Source organism: Mercenaria mercenaria, chromosome 11 (genome assembly GCF_021730395.1).
Source record: "Mercenaria mercenaria strain notata chromosome 11, MADL_Memer_1, whole genome shotgun sequence".
NCBI lineage: Eukaryota > Metazoa > Mollusca > Bivalvia > Venerida > Veneridae > Mercenaria > Mercenaria mercenaria.
The window spans coordinates 74,739,560-74,759,928 of record NC_069371.1 but is presented as its reverse complement, the minus strand read 5'-3'; the positions used below and the strand labels follow the sequence as shown (position 1 = coordinate 74,759,928).

The following is a 20,369-nucleotide window of genomic DNA, read 5'->3' as shown; positions in this document are numbered from 1 at the left end:
ATCACGAAATCGCAACATTTATAAAAACTACCGACAACTGAAACTGAAAGTACTTTTTGCCTGACTGCCTAGCTGTGTTCCTCTTTGTTAACTTGTAATACTTCGCATTTCTGTTCGTTTGTTTTGAGTTTAATGGCGTCAAGGTTTTCAACAGTATTTCAGTCAAGTAACGGCGAGCAGTTAACCTAACCAGAGTTCCTGGATTCTGTAACAGTACAAACCTGTTCTCCGCAAGTGACTGTCAACCTCCCAACATGAATTATCAGAGGTGGAGGACGAATGATTTCAGACACAATGTCTTTAATCGAACCGTAACAAAGAACATACGCCTCGCTATCCGCAGACCAACGCTCTCCCTACTGAGCTAAGCGGGCGGCCTTGCATTTCTGTACAAGACTGATGATAGACACACGGATATAGGATTTCTTTTTACACAAGGTCTTGGAAACAAGATTACCTTATTTATAATTAGGTAGAACATATTCACAAACAAAAAGTGTTAGTATACAGCATCTTCTGTGAATGCCTGTGCTATTAATGATAAAAAGAATGAAAGGGACAGTAATTTATGACAACTGTTTTATTTTGCAGCATAACAAATTCATGCATGTCCACACAAATAAAAGTATATATTATCAATACACAATTATGCATTGAAAGTTGTGCTACAAAAGGAACAAAACTCCAACACAGTGTTACTTCCCTTTATCTGTACAGTTTGACAATATTCCTTCATGGAGGTTGCCAAAGGAACTAGAATTGTGCTGACAGAAAATGTTTCATTCAATAATGTAGTATACCGACGGCTCAATAATTTATTTATTTATTTATTTGGGTTTTACGGCGCACCAACACAGTATAGTTTATATGGCGTCAAACAGGACTACAAATGTTATTAAGTAAAAATGACATAAAACAACTGAACACAAAACAAATGCACATGTCTACATAATGTCCATGATGCTTAATAAGTTTTAATTGAAATGAACAGAAATGTAGGAAACTACAATGTAGTTGTCATTAGTCGTCAAAGAAGGGCCACAACTCCAGACAAAATAATCGATCATAAAAGTCAGGGCAATATGTACATATCCACTTCATGCCGTTGATGTATACCAAGTTTTAGTTCAGTTGGATGGAAACTGTAGGACTTAAGTTTACAATGTGATGGATTTATTTCGAGGTCCAAAAGGGCAACAACTCCAGAAAAAAATAATTAGGCATAAAAGTCCTGATGCATTGCTCACGTCCCCTTCATGTTGATGATGTAAACAGAGTTTTATATGAATTTGATGGCAACTGTATGGGTTAAGTTCTTTGACACCGGAGACATAAAAGGATTTTATTATATATCTTGGAATAAGTATGCTTTAAAAGTTTTCATAACGTAGTAAGCTGGTTTCATTTTAACCTAGTTTAAAGGGAGCTTCTATATATAACACTAACCTAGAGCTAGAAGTCCCAGTCATGAAATTTACATACATGTCATCTTGTTATAATGAATATTTGTGCCAAGTTATGTGAGCTGCAATACATTCATAACAAGAGGGCCCTGAAGGCCCTGTATCACTAACCTGAAGATAGTAGGTCAGTAGGTCACATTCATGGTCACTGAAGTCAGTTTTAAGATTAGGGTGCAAAACTGTACATGCCATCCAAATTTCAAGGTTGTATGTTAAAACACAAAAACGTAGGTCAGTAGGTCACATTCCACATTACCCAGATTCAAACTTGACATAAAGTTCATCAAGATTAACATTCTGTCCAAGTTTCATGAAGATACAGTGGTCTCTAGGGTGTTAACAGACTTTTCCTATGATTTGACCTGGTGACCTAGTTTTTGACCCCATCTGACCCAGATTTGACTTTTACCTAAAGGTCAAGTTTAACATTCTGACCTAATTTCATTATAGTATGATCATAAATGTGGCCTCTAGAGTGTTAACTAGCTTTTCTTTTGATTTGACCTGGTGACATAGTTTTTGACCCCACCTGATCCAGATTTGACCTTGACCTAAAGATCGTCACGGTTAACATTCTGACTAACTTTCATTAAGGTATAGTCATAAATGTGACCTCTAGAGTGTAACAAGCTTACCCTTTATTTAACCTGTTGGCCTAGTTTCTGACTACTTGACCTAAAGATAATCAAGGTTAACATTCTGACCAAGTTTCATGAAGATACAGTCACAAATGTGACTTCTAGAGTGTTAACAAGCTGTTCCTTTGATTTGACCTAGTGACCTATTTTTTGACCCCACCTGACCCAGATTTGGCATTGGCCTAAAGATTGTCAAGGTTAACATTCTGACCAAGTTTCATTAAGGTATAGTCATAAATGTGGCCTCTAAGAGTGTAACAAGCTTACCCTTGATTTGACCTGGTGACCTAGTTTCTGACTCCACTTGACCTTAATTTAAGCTTGACCTAAACATAATAAAGGTTAACATTCTGACCAAGTTTCATGAAGATACAGTCATAAATGTGGCCTTTAGAGCGTTAACAAGCTTTTCTTTTGATTTGACCCGGTGACCTAGCTTTTGACCTCACCTAACCCAGATTCAAAATTAACCTAAAGATCATCAAGATTAACATTCTGACATAGTTGCATGAAGATATTCATAAATGTGGCCTCCTCTAGATTGTTAACAAGCTTTTCATTTGGTTTGACCTAGTGACTTAGTTTTTGATCCCAGATTACCCAATATCAAACTCGTCAAAGATTTAATTGATAGTAACAGTCTGACCGAGTTTCATTAAGATTGGGCAAAAATTGTGACGTCTAGAGTGTTAACAGTCAAACTGTCGACGACTGACGGACAACGGACACAGGGAGATCACAAAGGCTCACCTTTGAGCACTTCGTGCTCAGGTGAGCTAAAAAGTTACAGACAGAAAAAGTTCAGTTTTTGACTACTTAATTGTGACCTTGACTACCATTTGAATCTAGCATGTGTCACATCGGAATATAACATTTAATAACCGTGCCAAGTAATTTGAAAATCCACCCAATCATGGAAAAAAATACTGAAAATGAGAAAAACATTATTTGAATATCACTTTCCACACCACAAGAAAAGCAAAAGCACATTTGCATTGAAACATCGTGACACGTTTTCTATAAAACAAGTATGAAAGACTTATACTTTTTCAAAGACTAGATTATTAAGTTACATTGTTTATGTAGAACTATGCTCAGTGAATTGAAAAACAAATATTGTGCCAGTAGATGATTTATCAAAATGCGCATTTTTAATCTTCCATATGTATAATGATTAACAGTTTTGAGGCTTCAAAGTATTTTGTAAATTAATATAAAGCAGGTTCTTCATGCAGATATTTCTTTTTCCCTAATTCTTGATATTTCTTTTCTGATTCTCCCAATTTCTGTCTGGAAATATGATTACACGTTTTGTATTATTCAAGTAACCATGTTACAATTTTTATGTACAATAATTATGTTGAATTATGCTCAGAAAATTGAAAAAAAAAGAAACAATGTTGTTGCAGTATTGATTGGACACATATTTTCCAGAAGATAACACCTTTCTTAAGTATTTTTCAAATTAATCTAAGGCAAGTTCTTCATGCATGATGCATATTTTCCTATCTCCCTAATACTTTGATACTTTTATTTCTCTGATTCTGGAAATGTGATTGTACATTCTGTATGATCCATCAAATAGTTGAGTTTTTTTTGTTAACCAATGCTTCAAACAGTTGTGGCCCTTTAGATGAGCATCTGAAATGAGAAAAATTAGTTATTTTTACTCTTAGTATAAATCCTACATGTTTCATTTGTTCATAACAACTATAAATTTTAGAATACAAAATCTAAAATCTTATATCTTAGAATTATATCAGTCAGTCTGACAACATTATTAAGAAAATGTCATTACTTAATTAAGAAGCGGTAACATAGTGACCTATACAAGTAATGAAGACTAAAACCTATGAATTTTAACAGATGATATATATTTGTCTATAATGATTTCTTCATACACCTTCATTTTCAACTAACACTATGCACATGATCATTTCATGCTGATAATATAACTTTTTCTTTTGAATTGTTTAAACTGTGAGTAGGCCTACACAATGTACAAGTGTATTTGTGATATTTTAAAGTAAAGGACATTACTCAAGAAAAAGTAACATGAAATTGAAGTCTGGCAATATGTACATGCCTATTTCATGTTGATAATTTCATTTCAACTTACATTTACATTGTGACACAGTATGAAAACTGTAGGAGAGGAGTATATTAAATACAAATATAACTGTTATATTTTAAAAGAGGGGAATGTGGGGTTGGGGGTGGGGGGGGGGGGGAACATCCCTGAAATAGATAAAGGCCATGACATTTATGGTAAATATGTATAACAAGTTACAATGGTATTGGATAGAAAGTGGGGAGGAGCTGAGTACATACTGTAGTATGTATCTAATTCAAAGTCCAAAAAGGGCCATAAGTTTAGAAATGGGTCACCAGATATAAAATTCACTATTATATGTGTATGTCTGCTGCCTGTCCATGAAGTATACCACGATCCATTTGAATTTGATTGAATTTGCAGGAGTTTTAATACACAAGGTATCAAGTTAGCTGTGATGTAATAATTTGAAAATAAACAAATGGCATATTAACTGAAGGAACAAAATAATCAAATCTGATAGCCCTGTCCACTTCATGCTGATGTTGTGTACCAAGTTTCATATGAACTGATAATTAGTATATACATGAAAGAATTTAATAAAAGCAGCAACTATCCTGTACCTTTTTGATGTCTACTGTTCATGGTCTAGGCAAAGCTCCATAAGGCTGCATTGAGGGTATTTATTCCCCATATCATACTTTAACTGCAATAAAAGACCAACATTGCACATTTATATATAGATAAATTTTACTTTCACAATTAAATGTGCTTTCTCTTTAAAATTCGGTTGCTGACACTTTATATTAAAACAATTTTGAGAAATACATAAATCTAAAATCAGTTATCATTTAGTTAGTTTAATAAATGCTAAATGTCACATTTATTTTCAAACCACTGACACCTACCTGTATAAAAATGCAGTCTTCTTCTTGGTAATTATAGCATTCATTGTCCCATTGTTTATTTGAATCAATTTACATCTTCATCTCAAATAAGTACAGTATAACAAAACTATAAGGAAATTAACATTATATGGAATCTTGACAAGTGTGAATTTATGTATTTTGAAACTACTCATGTAGATCTAGCTTCACTTCTTTAATAAGACCTACAGCACAGTTGATGTAGTTGAACAATTCATGCATGCCATGAAAAAAATTATTATTGTACTTATTAATCTGGTGTAATCTATGTTATTCTCAGTCAACATTTATCAATTTGTTAATATTTAAGTCATGACCATGCTTCATTCAGACCCTTGGCCTTTTCAGCTATGTAGAGGTATCCTTTCTTTTGCTTACTTATAGACATCGTTTCTTTTTCATTCAAGAATATTGTAGACTCTACTGTATATAGAATATTGACATTTACCTTTCTGTACTGTTGGTCTCCATTATGCATTCCTGTAGAATAGGAAATATGCGAGCCGAACACAGGTTCCACGACAGTTTACAAATTAGATCTACAATATTTCCATGGTGCATGTATTCATCTGGAACAAACACAAGACGAATAAAAATCACGGTAATTTAACGTCATAGCTAACCGTATGATTCAGCCTCACGTCCAATCATACATGTATTAATTTATGCAAACGGTTTCTGGCCGTCTTCTTTCTAAGTTTGAAATTATGTCAATTTGAATGCAACAAGTGCATAAACATTTTATTTGCTATGACAATGACCTATTCTGATCGATTTACTATCTATGAGTATAAAACAATGGGTCAATGCGTTATTCTGCATCTAATGATAAACTCTCTCTGGTGTCAGTACACGCTGCAATATAGCTAGATATATATGCTATGTTCTCCTCCCGTTTTTAAAATGACTGGACAAATCGTTTCAATGTCTTGAAATACAGACGACTGATTATCAACCTTGTTTTGTACTCGTTACAAAATAATTAATTTATAAACTTACCTTATCGTCGTTCCTGCAAGAGCAACTCGACCTGTCAAAATATGTAAACACATGGGAGGCCTTTTGACAGCACAGTCATGTAAACATCCGAATGAAATAGTCCAGATTTATTCCAGTTACTTCCATATACGATACTATCGTGAACTAAATTCATATGCATAATGTATCGCCTGTACATTTAAGCATAAATTGAATGTTTGTGAATCCTGTCCTTGAACTGTTTTTACGTTAAGCGCCGAAAATTATGTAATCCATAAGGCCATGTACTCAGCCTGATCACATTTCTACGCACAAACACATTTTTGTGTGAAAAAATATGTTGAAATGTACATTTTATTCTGTCAATTACTTTGTGACCGCAACTGTTTCTAAAAATAAAATTGACATATCTGACTTTTATGTGTATTGGCCTTGTAATGATAGCATGGATTTTTATCATAAGTACACATGTTTATTTCAAATCAATAGTGAAATGATGACGTTTGTATGAAAAAAAGAGAAAATAAAAATTATCTGAAATGATCGACTCTTACAGGCCTTTTCATCAAATTTATTTGAAAAATGATTGCTCGCAGGAAGTAGATATTTCATCTAGGTAGGCTTTGGTCACAATTTTAGACAGAATACTGCTTGCGTGTAGTAGCTGTCGGTTTTGAAAAAAACATGACCTCCAAAAAAAATTTTTTTCTGTCTTCTGTCCGGATTTTCAGGTAAAAGTTGGTATTTATTTTTCAAGGTATATACTTCAAAAGAGAGCTTAATCAATTTCAATAGGCGTTTCATTCATCAAATTGTGTTATTCTTCAGTAAAATCTCGCAAAATGGCACTAAAGAAAAGCACTAAAATGTCGATATTTTGGCTATAGAATGTACCTTAATGATCATGATTATGAAATAAAGGTCTTAAATAGATTTTTTTTGTGTGTAATCAAATAACTGCACATTTATTATTATGTCGTGAGCGATGTTCAACTAGCTCAGAATCTTATGCCAGCTCGAAGATCGAAATTAAACTTCATAACTTGTCGATTTTTTGATACTAAGCTACCCATGAGATAGAAAAACGTTAAATTTCAAAATAGCTTTTAATTTCGGGCCAGTTCATAATATTCCAAAAGCCAAATTTCGCTCTTGTATTGAATGAACAGCCTGTTCAAAGATTGAGCAAGTAAATAGTGTTGAGCCAACTCAAAAAATCATACTTCAAATTTTAAAAAGCTGCATTTTAAATATTATACTGGAACTGCAATCTGCTCAAGTTCATAATTCAAAGATTAAAAGTCATGCCTGCTCAAATTTTCAAAGCAATCGAAATTAAAACAGGGATTTAATGTGAACTGACTAACTTTTGAAACAACAGGATTTCGATCTTGCATTAATTTCATTTGCGAGCTCGCTCGACGTTGCGAAAATCTAACACTGCATAGTGAACATGTCCAAAAATCAGTCAATGTATACGATATGCAAGAAAAAATATCAGTCATGTGTTTACGAATCAAGCCTCATTACCGCCCAATGCGCGGGTGCCCTCGGGACGGATATTTCTATCCGATTTGTAAACACATGACAGATATTATTATTCTTACACGCTCGAAATTTAATTCAAGCTCGAAATAGTTCCTGAAGATTTCCATTTTCGACAGACTCGATTTTCGATGCACACTCGAAATTCTTCTTTTTGAAGTTTTGAATTTCGATCCTTAAGCTGTTTAAAATTGACTATTAGCTGTAAATAAAATCATATTATGGAGCGTCCACTAATTTATAAATCCGTACATGTGTGCAGTTAAGCGGGTGAGAAGAAATCAGTCTTTACCGTTAAGGAGCTTAAATTCCGTAGGAATTGACGGAAATATACGAGAATGTTCGAGTCTTTCCGATAACGAAACAAAAACCTAACTCATCTGCAAAATGCTTAAAAAAGACCATTTTCTTCTTCACCTAGAAAACTGAAGTTAATATGAAACAATAGCTAAATAAATATAGATTACTATGTCGTTTGCAATGGTCTTCAAGAGCAAATAAAAATCTATTTATTCTTTGTTAAACAGAAGAAATTTCAGAACATTATCCATATTTTACTATGTATCTAATTGTAGATAGACAGACATAAAGTATACGCAAAAAAGACCATTATCTTTTAAATTCATTTTAAAAATAAAATATTCATAAGAAAGACAATGCATTGAATATTATCAAATCGTTTGCAAAGCTAAAATACCTATAATACTTTTTCCATAAATTTAAATAAAGGACTCCTTCTTTGCGCTATATAAAATATTTTCACTCGTGCGAAAAATCGATGGGTCTAATTTTCCCATATAGGGGCTTGAACCCACGCCCCCTGAACATTTTTTGCCAAAGTAGGTTTATAGAAGGAATTGGATACTCTTCAAAAGAAGTATTTTATTACGGGTCTAATACACAATGCTTGCAGTACGAGACACACAGCTTGAAATTTGAGACCTGTTGCTTGCAATTTATAGCTTGCAATTCGGAACATTATGCTTGGAGTTCAAGACACAATGCTTGCACTTTGAGACACGTTGCTTGCAGTTCAAGACACAATGCATGAAGTTTGAAACATGTTGCTTGCAATTTAAATCACACTGCTTGCAGTTCTGAACATGTTGCTTGCAGCTAAAGACACATTACTTGTAGTTTGAGACATGTTGCTTGCAATTTAAGTCACACTGCTTGCAATTTGGAACATGTTGCTTGCAGTTAAAGACACATTTCTTGGTGTCTGACATATTACTTTGAGTTGGAGACATTAATTATTTCATAATTTATTCAAATCTGGGTGACAATAATTTCAAACTTCTCAAAGTAAAACCTTTAAATCAGTAGTACAGAATGCTCTAAAAATGCTCAAATTGAACGCTTTCTGAATTTCACAATAGTACTTGCATTTAGTCTTGGAAATTACCGTCAAATTTCATTTTTCCAGGGAGTTGAACCTGCAGTCTCAAAGTCACTTGCTACAAGTAGTATAAGAAATGGGGCTTTTGGCCTGATTTTGACCCAACTTAATTTTAACCCTTGACCTAAACCGACCAATGCCGACCAATTTCAACAAATTTAAAACAAATTTTCATAGTACTTTATGAAAACCTATAATGAATTATGATTAAACACTTCTGCCAAATTTTTGCCAAAATCCTGCCAAATGGCAACAATGCGACAGTGTCTGCCAACTTGGCAAACTTTTGGCAGATTATTTTTATTGATAAAATGTAAAGGTATTTAAACTTATTTTGAATTAGTAACTACATTATTAGTTTTTAAATAATTTTAAATACATTTGATATAGATGAGTTTACAGAATAAAATATATTGTTCAAAAGAAAGAAGATTTACTGATAATATAAATCCTCATTATGTTACAACAAAAAACGGGAGAAAAATGATAATGGCTACCTGTTCGTCTTGTGGAAGAATGAAATCAAAGTTTGTTTAAAGTGCAGGGGCTAATTTAGATATTCATAAAGCAATGTTACCTTTATTACCTAAAAAAGGTTTAACACTTCCAGGATATAACTATTGTGGGCCAGGAAATCCTTTAGATAATGGACCTCCTGTCAATGAACTGGATGCAGTATGTATGGACCATGACTTTTGCTATGACAGCGGTGTAAAAAAGGGTACATGCGACAAAAAAATGCTTTCCAATTTAAATAACACTAAATCAAAAACATTTGGAGAAAAGATTGCAAAACATTTAGTTGTGAAACCTATAATTAAAACGAAATACAAACTTGGGCTGGGACAAAAACAAAAGTCAAAAAACGGGAAAAGGGGGTAGAGTATACCCCCGGAATCACATGGAGCGATGAATTAGCAGAAGAATTACACAAACCAATTAAAAGAAAATTTAGGAAACGAAGACTGATTGTTCATGATATTGATGATACTTGGTCAGCTGATTTAGTTGACATGCAAGCTTTTTCAAAATATAATAAAGGAGTAAAGTACTTGTTAACCGTTATTGATATATTTAGTAAATATGCTTGGGTTATTCCATTAAAGAATAAAATTGGAGAATCTGTTACAGAAGCATTTGAAAAAATAATTTCAGAAGGTAGAACACCAACAAATTTATGGGTAGATGAAAGAAAAGAATTTTATAATAAAAAGTTTGAATCATTTTTGAATAAAAATAAAATTAACATGTACCATACATTTAATGAAGGAAAGGCTGTAGTAATAGAAAGATTTAATAGAAGTTTAAAAAGAATAATGTGGAAATATTTTACAGCAAATAATACTTATACTTATTTAGATAATTTGCAGGATATGGTTGATAAATATAACAAAACAAAACATTCTAGTATAAAAATGACACCAACCGAAGCCAGTAAAAGTTTAAATAAAGGTACTGTTTACTTTAATTTATATGGTAATTTAAAGATACCAAAGAGTAAAACAAAATTTGAAATTGGTGATCGAGTTCGCTTAAGTAAACTGAAAAGACATTTCGAAAAAGGATATACACCAAACTGGACAGAGGAAATATTTATAATTTATAAAATTAATAATACAAATCCCAGAACATACACTATAAAAGATTTAAATGATGAAATAATTCAGGGTTCATTTTATGAACAAGAACTTTTACCTACTGCACAAGAGGTTTTTAGAATAGAAAAAGTTATTAGACGAGACTATAAGAAAAAACAAGCTTTAGTAAAATGGAAAGGTTACAATGAAAAATTTAATAGTTGGGTTCCGTTTAGTGAACTGGAAGAAATTTAATTTAAAAAAATATTAATAATATTAATTATATAAATGAGTAATAAAAATCTAATTTCTAATAATGGAATAGAAACAATAGATCAATTAATTATTCACTTAACTAAACTAGCTGCTGCTTACAGAAAAAGATATAAATTTTGTGGGAGAGTAAGTACCGGATTATATATTACAGCAGGTATCTTTGGTTGCTCAGCTGCATTAGCACTTGTTCCAGCTATTCCTATATTTGTAGCAGTTGCTGGCGCTGTTCCATCAGTAATTACCATATTTACTAACAGACTAAAACTTGACGACAAGAAATTTATTTTAAAAGCACATCATCACAAAATAAAACAACTTATAACAAAAGCACGGATCGGAAAAGTAAATAAAGAAGATCCAAATAAAGTTATTCAGGATATTTTTACAATACTATTAGAAATGCAGAAAGAAAAAAATTATTCAACACCTCTTGAAATGCATATGAAGGAATTTAAACTTAACGGATATAAAAGTAAAAAAGAAGAAGAGTTATATTAACTTTAACTTTAATTAAAGATTTTTTATCTATAAGTATTTTATATAAATGAGAAAAATTATATCAGTTGAAGGTAATATTGCATCAGGAAAAAGTACGTTTTTAGATATTATTAAAGAATATAATCCTAATTTTAATATAATTCCAGAACCAATTCATGAATGGCAAAATGTTATGGACCCAAGCGGAAATTCATATAACCTTTTTGAACTTGCTGCTCAAGAACCTCTAAAATATTCATTTCCTTTTCAATTAGCAACTTTAAACAGCCACATAAAAATGTTAAATTCTGCTAAAAATATTGATGGTGTTTCTTTTCTTGAACGATGTTATTTAACTAACAACAACGTTTTTACAAAACAATATCATGACAACGATGTTATAAATGACCCCGAGTGGGCAGTATACAATCTTTTCTTAACTGATCATATTATAAAAACATACGGAAAAAATCCAATTGATGGATTTGTTTATGTTAAAACCGACCCAGAAATATGTCTTAAAAGGCTTCAAAAAAGAAACAGAACGGAAGAAAATAGAGTTGGTTTAGATTATTTAGAAAAACTACACAAATTACACGAAGAATGGTTAAACAGAATGTCTCAAGAAGGTATTAAAATTTTAACAGTTGATAACAATTTAGAAAAAATAACTTTAAAATCTTATTCAAAAGATATAGATGATATTACCTATTTTTTAAATGTTCTTTAGGTGCATTTTTAAAGATTTTTTTCTATAAGTATATTATATATAGATGGTTAATAGAAAGGTAGATAGAATGATTATGCCAAAATTATCTAGCACTTTAGGAGAAATAATGAATCCAGACAAAAATTCATATAAGAAAGTTCTTAAAAGAAGAAATGTTATTAAATCAAAACTTGATCAAATAGTTAGCGATGAATATAAAAATCATGTCATTGATAAATTACAAAATGTTATAGATCCTTATCTTTTAAAAAATAATTTATTTGAATGGAACTGTGGTTGTCTATTAACTGAAGAAGAAAATGCCGAAAGGTTATGTGATTGTCCCAGACCAAATAATCATCGAAACAACCATAAAAAAGTTATTGCAACCAATTGTGATACTAATGAAGAAAAAATATATAGAAGCACTTACGCAGCATTTAAAGACCTTGATATTAATTCTGGATTAATAAAAATGTGCTGCGAAGGGAAAAACAGAGTAAAAAGTGGAATATCAAAAACTAATGGAAAAAGATATAAATTTAATTATTTTATTTCTTCTTAAACTTTATTTATTTTATTATTTTTTTAATCCTTTTTTGCTTAACGAATTTTATTTTCTAAATATAATATATAGATGGAAATCGAGAGATCTACAAAACAATATTATAAGAAATTTGAAATTAAAGTTGAATATAGACAAGATCCAAAGAATCAATTATATTTAACTATAAACGACTTTTATGAAATACTTAAATCTGAACTTAAAACTTTAAAAGGTATAAAAATAAACGTTGTTTTAAAATTAACTTTTGTAAAAATGAGTGCAACAGATACAATATATAAATCAGCTTATTTTCAATCAAAGGCTTTAGAAATTATTAACACAAATGAAATAAAAAACACTTTACGTCAAGCTTTTGATGAAATAATAAATAGAATTGGTAATTGGATTTCTGAAGGAAGTGGCTGGAGAATAGAGTCAGTTGATGCTCATTATATAAATAGATATAAGTATAGTCCATTGGCTGCTTCAAGTTATTTAGAGTTACCAAAACCGTTACAACATCCAATGAAAGGATTGATAAATATAAAGAATGATGATAATGAATGTTTTAGATGGTGTCATTTAGCTTATAAATTTCCTATTAAAAAAACCCTCAAGAAGTTTCAAAATATAAAAAACATATAAACGATCTTGATTATACTGGAATTAAATTTCCTGTTACATTAAATCAAATACCTAAAATAGAAATTTTAAATGATATTTCATTTAATATATTTGGTTATGAAGAACCTACGGGAATTTATCCATTGTACATATCAAAATATCAATATTCCGAAAGGTGTGACATGTTATTAATCAATAAAGATAAAAAATTACATTATGTTTGGATAAAAGACTTTAATAGATTAATGTTTAACAAAACAAAACATAAAGAAAAAAAGCATTTTTGCAAATGCTGTCTGCAACATTTTACTCAAGAAAGAATATTAAATGAACATATTCCAAATTGTTTAGCTATTAATGGTGTTCAAGCTGTAAAAATGCCAAAAGAGGGAAGTAAAGTACAATTTAAAAATTATCATAAAGGTTTAGCAGTACCTTTTGTAATTTATGCTGATTTTGAATCAATAACTAAAAAAGTTTTAACTGCTTTACCATCAACTGAATCTTCATTTACTGAACCATATCAAAATCATATAGATTGTGGTTACGGCTATAAAGTTGTTTGTTGTTACGATGATAAATATACTAAACCAACCCAGATTTATAGAGGCCCTAATGCAGTTTATAAGTTTATCGAAAAAATGCTTGAGGAAGAGGAATATTGTAAAGAAATATTTAGAGTTAACTTTAACAAAGAACTAAAACTGTCTAAAAAAGAAGAAACTGAATTTAAAAAGCAGAAATCTTGTCACATTTGTGAAAAAGAATATAAGGAAAATGAAAATCCTGTTCGAGACCATTGTCATATAACAGGAAAATTCAGAGGAAGTGCTCACTCAGAATGTAATATTAATTTTAGACTAACACATAAAATTCCTGTTATTTTTCATAATTTAAGAGGTTATGACGGTCATTTTATTATGCAACAAATAGGAAAATTTCAAAAAGAAATTAATGTTATTCCTAACAATATGGAAAGATATATAGCATTTATGATTTCCGACTTGGTCTTTATTGATTCATTTCAATTTATGTCTCAATCATTGGATAACTTAGTAAAAAATATTCCAGAATTTAAATATTTATCTCAAGAATTTGATAAAAATATAGCAAAGCTGGAACCTTTGGTTGCACTTAATGTGCTAAAAACAAAAGGTGTTTATCCATACGATTACATGGATTCATATAAAAAATTCAAAGAAACAAAATTACCTTCTAAAGAAGATTTTTATTCAATTTTAAATGAAACACATATCTGACAACGAATATGAACATGCTAAGAATGTTTGGAAGAAATTTAAAATTAAAACAATGGGAGAATATCATGATCTATATTTAAAAACTGACGTATTACTTTTAGCTGATGTATTCGAAAATTTTAGAAAATTATGTTTAGAGTACTACAAATTAGACCCTTGTCATTATTTTAGTAGTCCTGGTTTAGCTTGGGATGCAATGTTAAAAATGACTGGAATTAAGTTAGATTTAATAACTGATATTGATATGTATCTTTTTATTGAAAAGGGACTGAGGGGAGGAATAAGTTATATTTCAAACAGATACAGTAAAGCAAACAATAAATATATGAAAGATTATAATCCTAAACTTGACAGCAAATACATTATGTACCTCGACGCCAATAACCTTTACGGTTGGGCCATGTGTCAACCTTTACCCTCTGGAAACTTTAAATTTATATCCGAAAAACAATTCAAGAAATTAATTGCAAAAGGTAAAACTAACTTTATAGTTGAATGTGATCTTGAATATCCAAAAGAATTACATACTGTACATAATGATTATCCTTTAGCTCCTGAAAAAATTAAAATACCAGATCAATGGCTTTCCAATTATAGTAAAAATATTAAAACAGAATTTGAAATAGGAAAAAGTAATGTAAAAAAATTAGTTCCAACTTTAATGAAAAAACAAAATTATGTAGTTCATTTTAAAAATCTTGAACTACATACAGAATTAGGGTTAAAAGTAACAAAAATACATAGAATATTAACTTTTGACGAAAGTCCTTGGTTAAAAAAGTATATTGATTTTAATACTCAAAAAAGATCTAAAGCAAAAAATTCATTTGAAAAAGACTTTTTTAAGTTGATGAACAACTCTGTATTCGGTAAGACGATGGAGAATTTACGCAAGAGGGTTAATATCAAATTAACTCATGATGAAAACCTTTTATTAAAATATATAGCCAAACCTTCATTTGTTAGTTCAACGATGTTTAACAAGAATTTGTTTGGCATTCATAGAATAAAAGAAAGCTTGTTATTAAACAGACCTTGTTATGCTGGAATGTGCATTCTAGATTTATCAAAATATTTAATGTATGATTTTCATTATAATTACATTAAGGAAATGTATGAAAACTCAGCACAGCTTTTATTCACTGACACTGATTCATTATGTTATGAAATTAAAACCAAAGATGCATATGAGGATTTTTATAAGGACAAAGATTTATTTGATAATAATGATTACGATAACAACTTAAAATTTTATTTCGACAATAATAAAAAAGTAATTGGAAAGTTTAAAGACGAAGCCGCAGGTATTCCAATCGTTGAATTTGTTGGATTAAGAAGTAAAATGTATTCATATTTATTAGAAAATGAAGTTAATGTTAAAAAATGTAAAGGAATTAAAAAACTTGTTGTTAAGAAAACAATAGTTCATAAAAATTACAAAGATACTTTGTTTAATTCAACCCAAAGTAATCACACCTTTAAAGTTATTCCTTCTGATAAGCATAATCTTTCCAGCTATGTTATAAATAAAACATCTTTATCATGTTATGATGATAAAAGATATATTCTTGATAATGGTATTGATACATTAGCTTATTCTTAAATTAATTAAAACTTAAATTAAAACTTAAATTAAAACTTAAATTATAGAACCATAAATTGTAAACTGAATATTTTTAACGTTTAAAGAATTAATATAAATAACATCATTTATTTTAAATTCATTAGCATAATTAATAGAAATAGATTCATTTTTTCTGTTATTTTTTGCATTGTAACTTTGAAGAATTACATTTTCTTTATTTTTTAGCTGTAATTTAGCTTCTCCTTTAGCTATTTTAATTGCATCAACAAGAATAATTAAAATGCAATTTTGTTTAATTGTTATATTATTACCATTTTGAACTAAACCAGGACTAGCATTTACAGTTTTCCATTGAAATAATCCACTATCGGTATCTTCGGTATAACATGTTAAGAACAATGGAGGTTTTCTTATTAATTGTCTTTCTATTTTATTTACTTTTTCATTTATATTATTGAATATTCCCATTATATTAATTATTCCAGTTAAATAAAAACTAAAGTTTTAACTTTAATAAAAACTAAAGATTAACTCAAAAGTCTGTCATCATCATAAAATACATATTCATCCAATATGTAGAATCTGACGTAACTATTCGTCAAAAGCGTAAAATTTATTTCTGTAGATGATGAACTGTCATAAGGATGAATGTCAAACATTGTCCCTTTTTTTAGATAAACTTTAATTTTTTTCTTATACATAGATATTGTTGTGTCCGATCCAATGTCAAAGTCCTCGGCTGTTATATTTACACTATTATTGATAAATATACTAAGAAATGGATCAAAACTATCATTCCACCACCTAAATATAAAATACGATATTGGGCTTTTCCTCAGTTCATCTTTAAACCCGGCCCCCGCTAATAAAAACTTAATATCTATTATATAAATTCCGGTTTTTTCGACTAAAAACACACCGTTTAAAAGTACATCTGGTACAGTTAGTTTATATTCTTGGTTTGTGTTTATAAAATCTTTATAATCTACGATAATTCCAGATCCTAATTCAAATGCATTTAAATAGTTCAGACCGACTATATTTTCATATGTTGAATATATCCAGGCACCCCGACGGTCAAAATATTTTTTCATTTTTATGTATTCATGGGGACCATATTTAAACCTTGGATCTGTTTCATAAAAACTGTTATATTCAAAAAGAAACACTTCACGTTTTACTTTTTCTATTTCTTTTTCCAATTCTTCTTTTATTTTTTTGTCTTTCTTTTTAAGTTTAAGAATTACTTCAGCTAAATCATCAACTCGTTTTGTTGTAGCAACTTCAGAAGCAGACAAATTGTCAACAGTATTCTTTGTTCTAGCTAATTGTGTTTCTTGTTTTAGAAAAACATTTTTTACTTTTGTAATTTCTTCAGCATTAGTGGTAATTTCTTCGACATTAGTGGTTATTGCTTTAGTATTAGCAGTAATTACTTGGGTATTAGCAGTGATTGATTCTCCTAGTTTAGCTGATATTTCAACTACAGAGTACAGATCATTTATTATTTTTTTTAATTTTATCATTAAATTCGTTGATATCTTTTTTTAACATTTCTGTAAGTGTACTTAATTCCGCGTACTTTAAATTGTGACGTGTGTCAACAGTACTAATTAAGGTTCGAAGTTGTTTCTTAAAATTTTCTAGCTGATCATTAATTGTGTTAATTGCTTTAGCATTAGCAGTAATTGGTTCTCCTTGTTTAACTTATTTTTCAACTACAAAGTCCAGTTCATTTTTATGTTTTTCAACTTTAGCATTAAGCTGCGTCGTATCTTCTTGTAATTTTTTTGTAATATTACTTAAGTCTGCATACTTTAAATTGTGACGTGTGTCAACAGCACTAATCCAAATTCGAAGTTGTTTCTTAAAGTCTTCTATTTTAGAATTAAGCTCTTTTTTAAAGTTATCTAATGCTGTGTCATGGTCATCACCTCTTTGTGAAGCTGCCTTTTCCAATTCAGATTTATATTCTGTAAGTTTATTTGAAATAAATTCTAACAAATCTTGGTGTTTTTTTTTCAGTTTCAGTATTTAGTTTATTTATTTCTGTTTTGATTTTTAACTGATACATATTTTGTAACTTTTTTTCAGCTTCAATAATCTTGTCTTTTAGTTCTTCATGTTTAATCATACTATCTTTTAATTCTTGAACTTGATTGTATAACTTTTCAAAATTGGCTCTAAATACTTTTTTTATGTTGTCATCTGTCAAATCAGATTTCTCTTCAAGTTCTTTAATAGAATCAACCATAGCTTTCATTTCTTTTTCAATTTTATCTTGTAATTCAACTATTAATAATGAATTCTTTTTAAAATCTTTTGTTAATTATTCAATATTCTTTACTTCTGCTTCTAGTGTCTGTTTTATACTTTTAATATCTTCAAGATTATAGTCATCTATTACACTTTGAACTTTTTTAAACACAAATCGTCTTGAAACTGCATCGTTGGGTTTATCTGGATTTCCTAGGTTTATAAGGTTATTACCTCCCATATCTAATGCTCTGTTCATTGTGTTATCAAGTTCCTTATTTCTGTGAAGATATGATTCCATGTCCTTTTTAAGCTTTTTGTATTGTTTTTTTAGGAGCATAATCACTTAAATCAATATCAAATTTAACTTTACTTTTACTGTCAGGTTCACTTATTTGTTCTATATTATTAAAAACTCCCATTATATATTACCAGTAAAGTTTGTTGCATTAGCAAAAGAGTTAGGGTTAATATTTTGTTCATTACAAATCATATCATTTTCTCGTTTTCCTGGACTTTCAAATAAAATATAATGTGAACAGTTAATACGGATATCTTTTGGTGTTTTATAGTAAGACTGACTTAAATAAATAACACAACAGTGTTTGTGACGTCCTTGAATAAAGTATTTTGTTATTTCATTTTGAACCTTTTTATCTTCACATACAAAATCATCAAATATTACTACTTTTTGTTTTTCTGATTCAAGATTCTCACAAGGTTCAATTTGGTTGGGATCAGCTGAATATTCAAGTATTTCATTTGGATCTACTTTAATTCTTTTTGCAATTTGACTTAAGTGGTTAATTAAATCGTGATATTTAGATTGTTCTAGGTTTTTAGCATATAAGTATAATTTATCATAATATATAAGAGGTTTTCGAAGTATATGCCTTAATGTATTTGTTTTTCCAGATCCAGAAGATCCACATATTAACATTCTAAAACATGAATCTGGCATAAAAGGATAATGTTGTTTAAAGTTATTGGATTTATCACTTTTTGTATCATAATTTGGAATTTCCATTTATATATAATATTACAATATCTTACATTATCTTACATTATTTTACATTATCTTACATTATCTTACATTATTATATAAATGCAATCAAAACTTAATGAAATAAGAAAAAGAAAAAACTTAGTCGGGCAAAAGATGAGAGCTCTTAGAGAAGAAATAATGAAAGAAAAAATTAAAAAAGCTACAAATCGGGATATGTACACTGAAATTTATAAGCCAATTATTGAAGGAATAGAAAGTCAAAAAGAAAAATTATCAAGTCAGTTAAAAGCATTACCTGGAATTAAGGAGCAATTAGCGCTACTTCCAAAAAGTATATCAGAAGATCTGACACAAGGTATTGCTGAATTAACTAAAGGAATACAAGAAGAATCTAAAAAACAACAAGCTTTAAAATCGACTCCTTATTTTCATTCGGTAGATCGGAAAGAACCAGACTATACATCAATAGATTGGGAAAAAGACTATACGCCAATAGATTGGGGAAATAAATTTGGGAAATTAGAAGATTATGGAAGAGAAAGGATGGGAATAACTGAAACAACTGATGATACAACTGAAGAATCAGAAGAAGAAGAATTGGGAGCAAGACCAGAAGAAAAAAAATATCTACAGTAGATTTAGATGTTTTTCTGGATGATGATGTTTTAGATAAATATCGATATTACAAACCGTCTGAATTGTTTGACTTTTTAACTGCAAATGTAATTGATCCTGATAAAATAGATAAAGACGATCTTAAAGGTACAACAGATGATGTTACTGAAGATATTAAAAAATTAAATGGTTCAATAACTGGCAAATCAAGATCGAAAGATCTAAATAAGCAAAAAGAAGCAAAAGAATTAAAATATAACCAAGGCGAATTAATAAAGTACAAAGACCGGTTAAATCATATTCTTGGTATGTCTTCTACATATGGACAAGGAATAAAACATCATAATCCATATAAAGTTTCCCCAAATGGACATTATGGTAATTTAATTATTAACTTAAATAAACTTTATAGTCAAAACAAATTAATTGCTAAGGA

At 29.7% G+C, this 20,369-nt stretch overlaps 1 protein-coding gene and 1 long non-coding RNA gene across 3 annotated transcripts in view; both read right to left on the bottom strand.

Annotated features, from left to right (window-relative positions):
- LOC123532158 (deleted in malignant brain tumors 1 protein-like) overlaps window positions 1-20,369 on the bottom strand; it is a 128,809-nt gene that overhangs the window by 50,128 nt on the left and 58,312 nt on the right. The gene's annotated exons all lie outside the window — the stretch shown is intronic.
- On the bottom strand, window positions 177-6,587 carry LOC123541239 (uncharacterized). Its single transcript, XR_008366143.1, has 5 exons — window positions 6,080-6,587; window positions 5,529-5,649; window positions 5,063-5,143; window positions 4,778-4,860; window positions 177-3,742 (listed from the first exon to the last, which is right to left on the bottom strand). It is a non-coding gene; the product is annotated as an uncharacterized LOC123541239 (long non-coding RNA).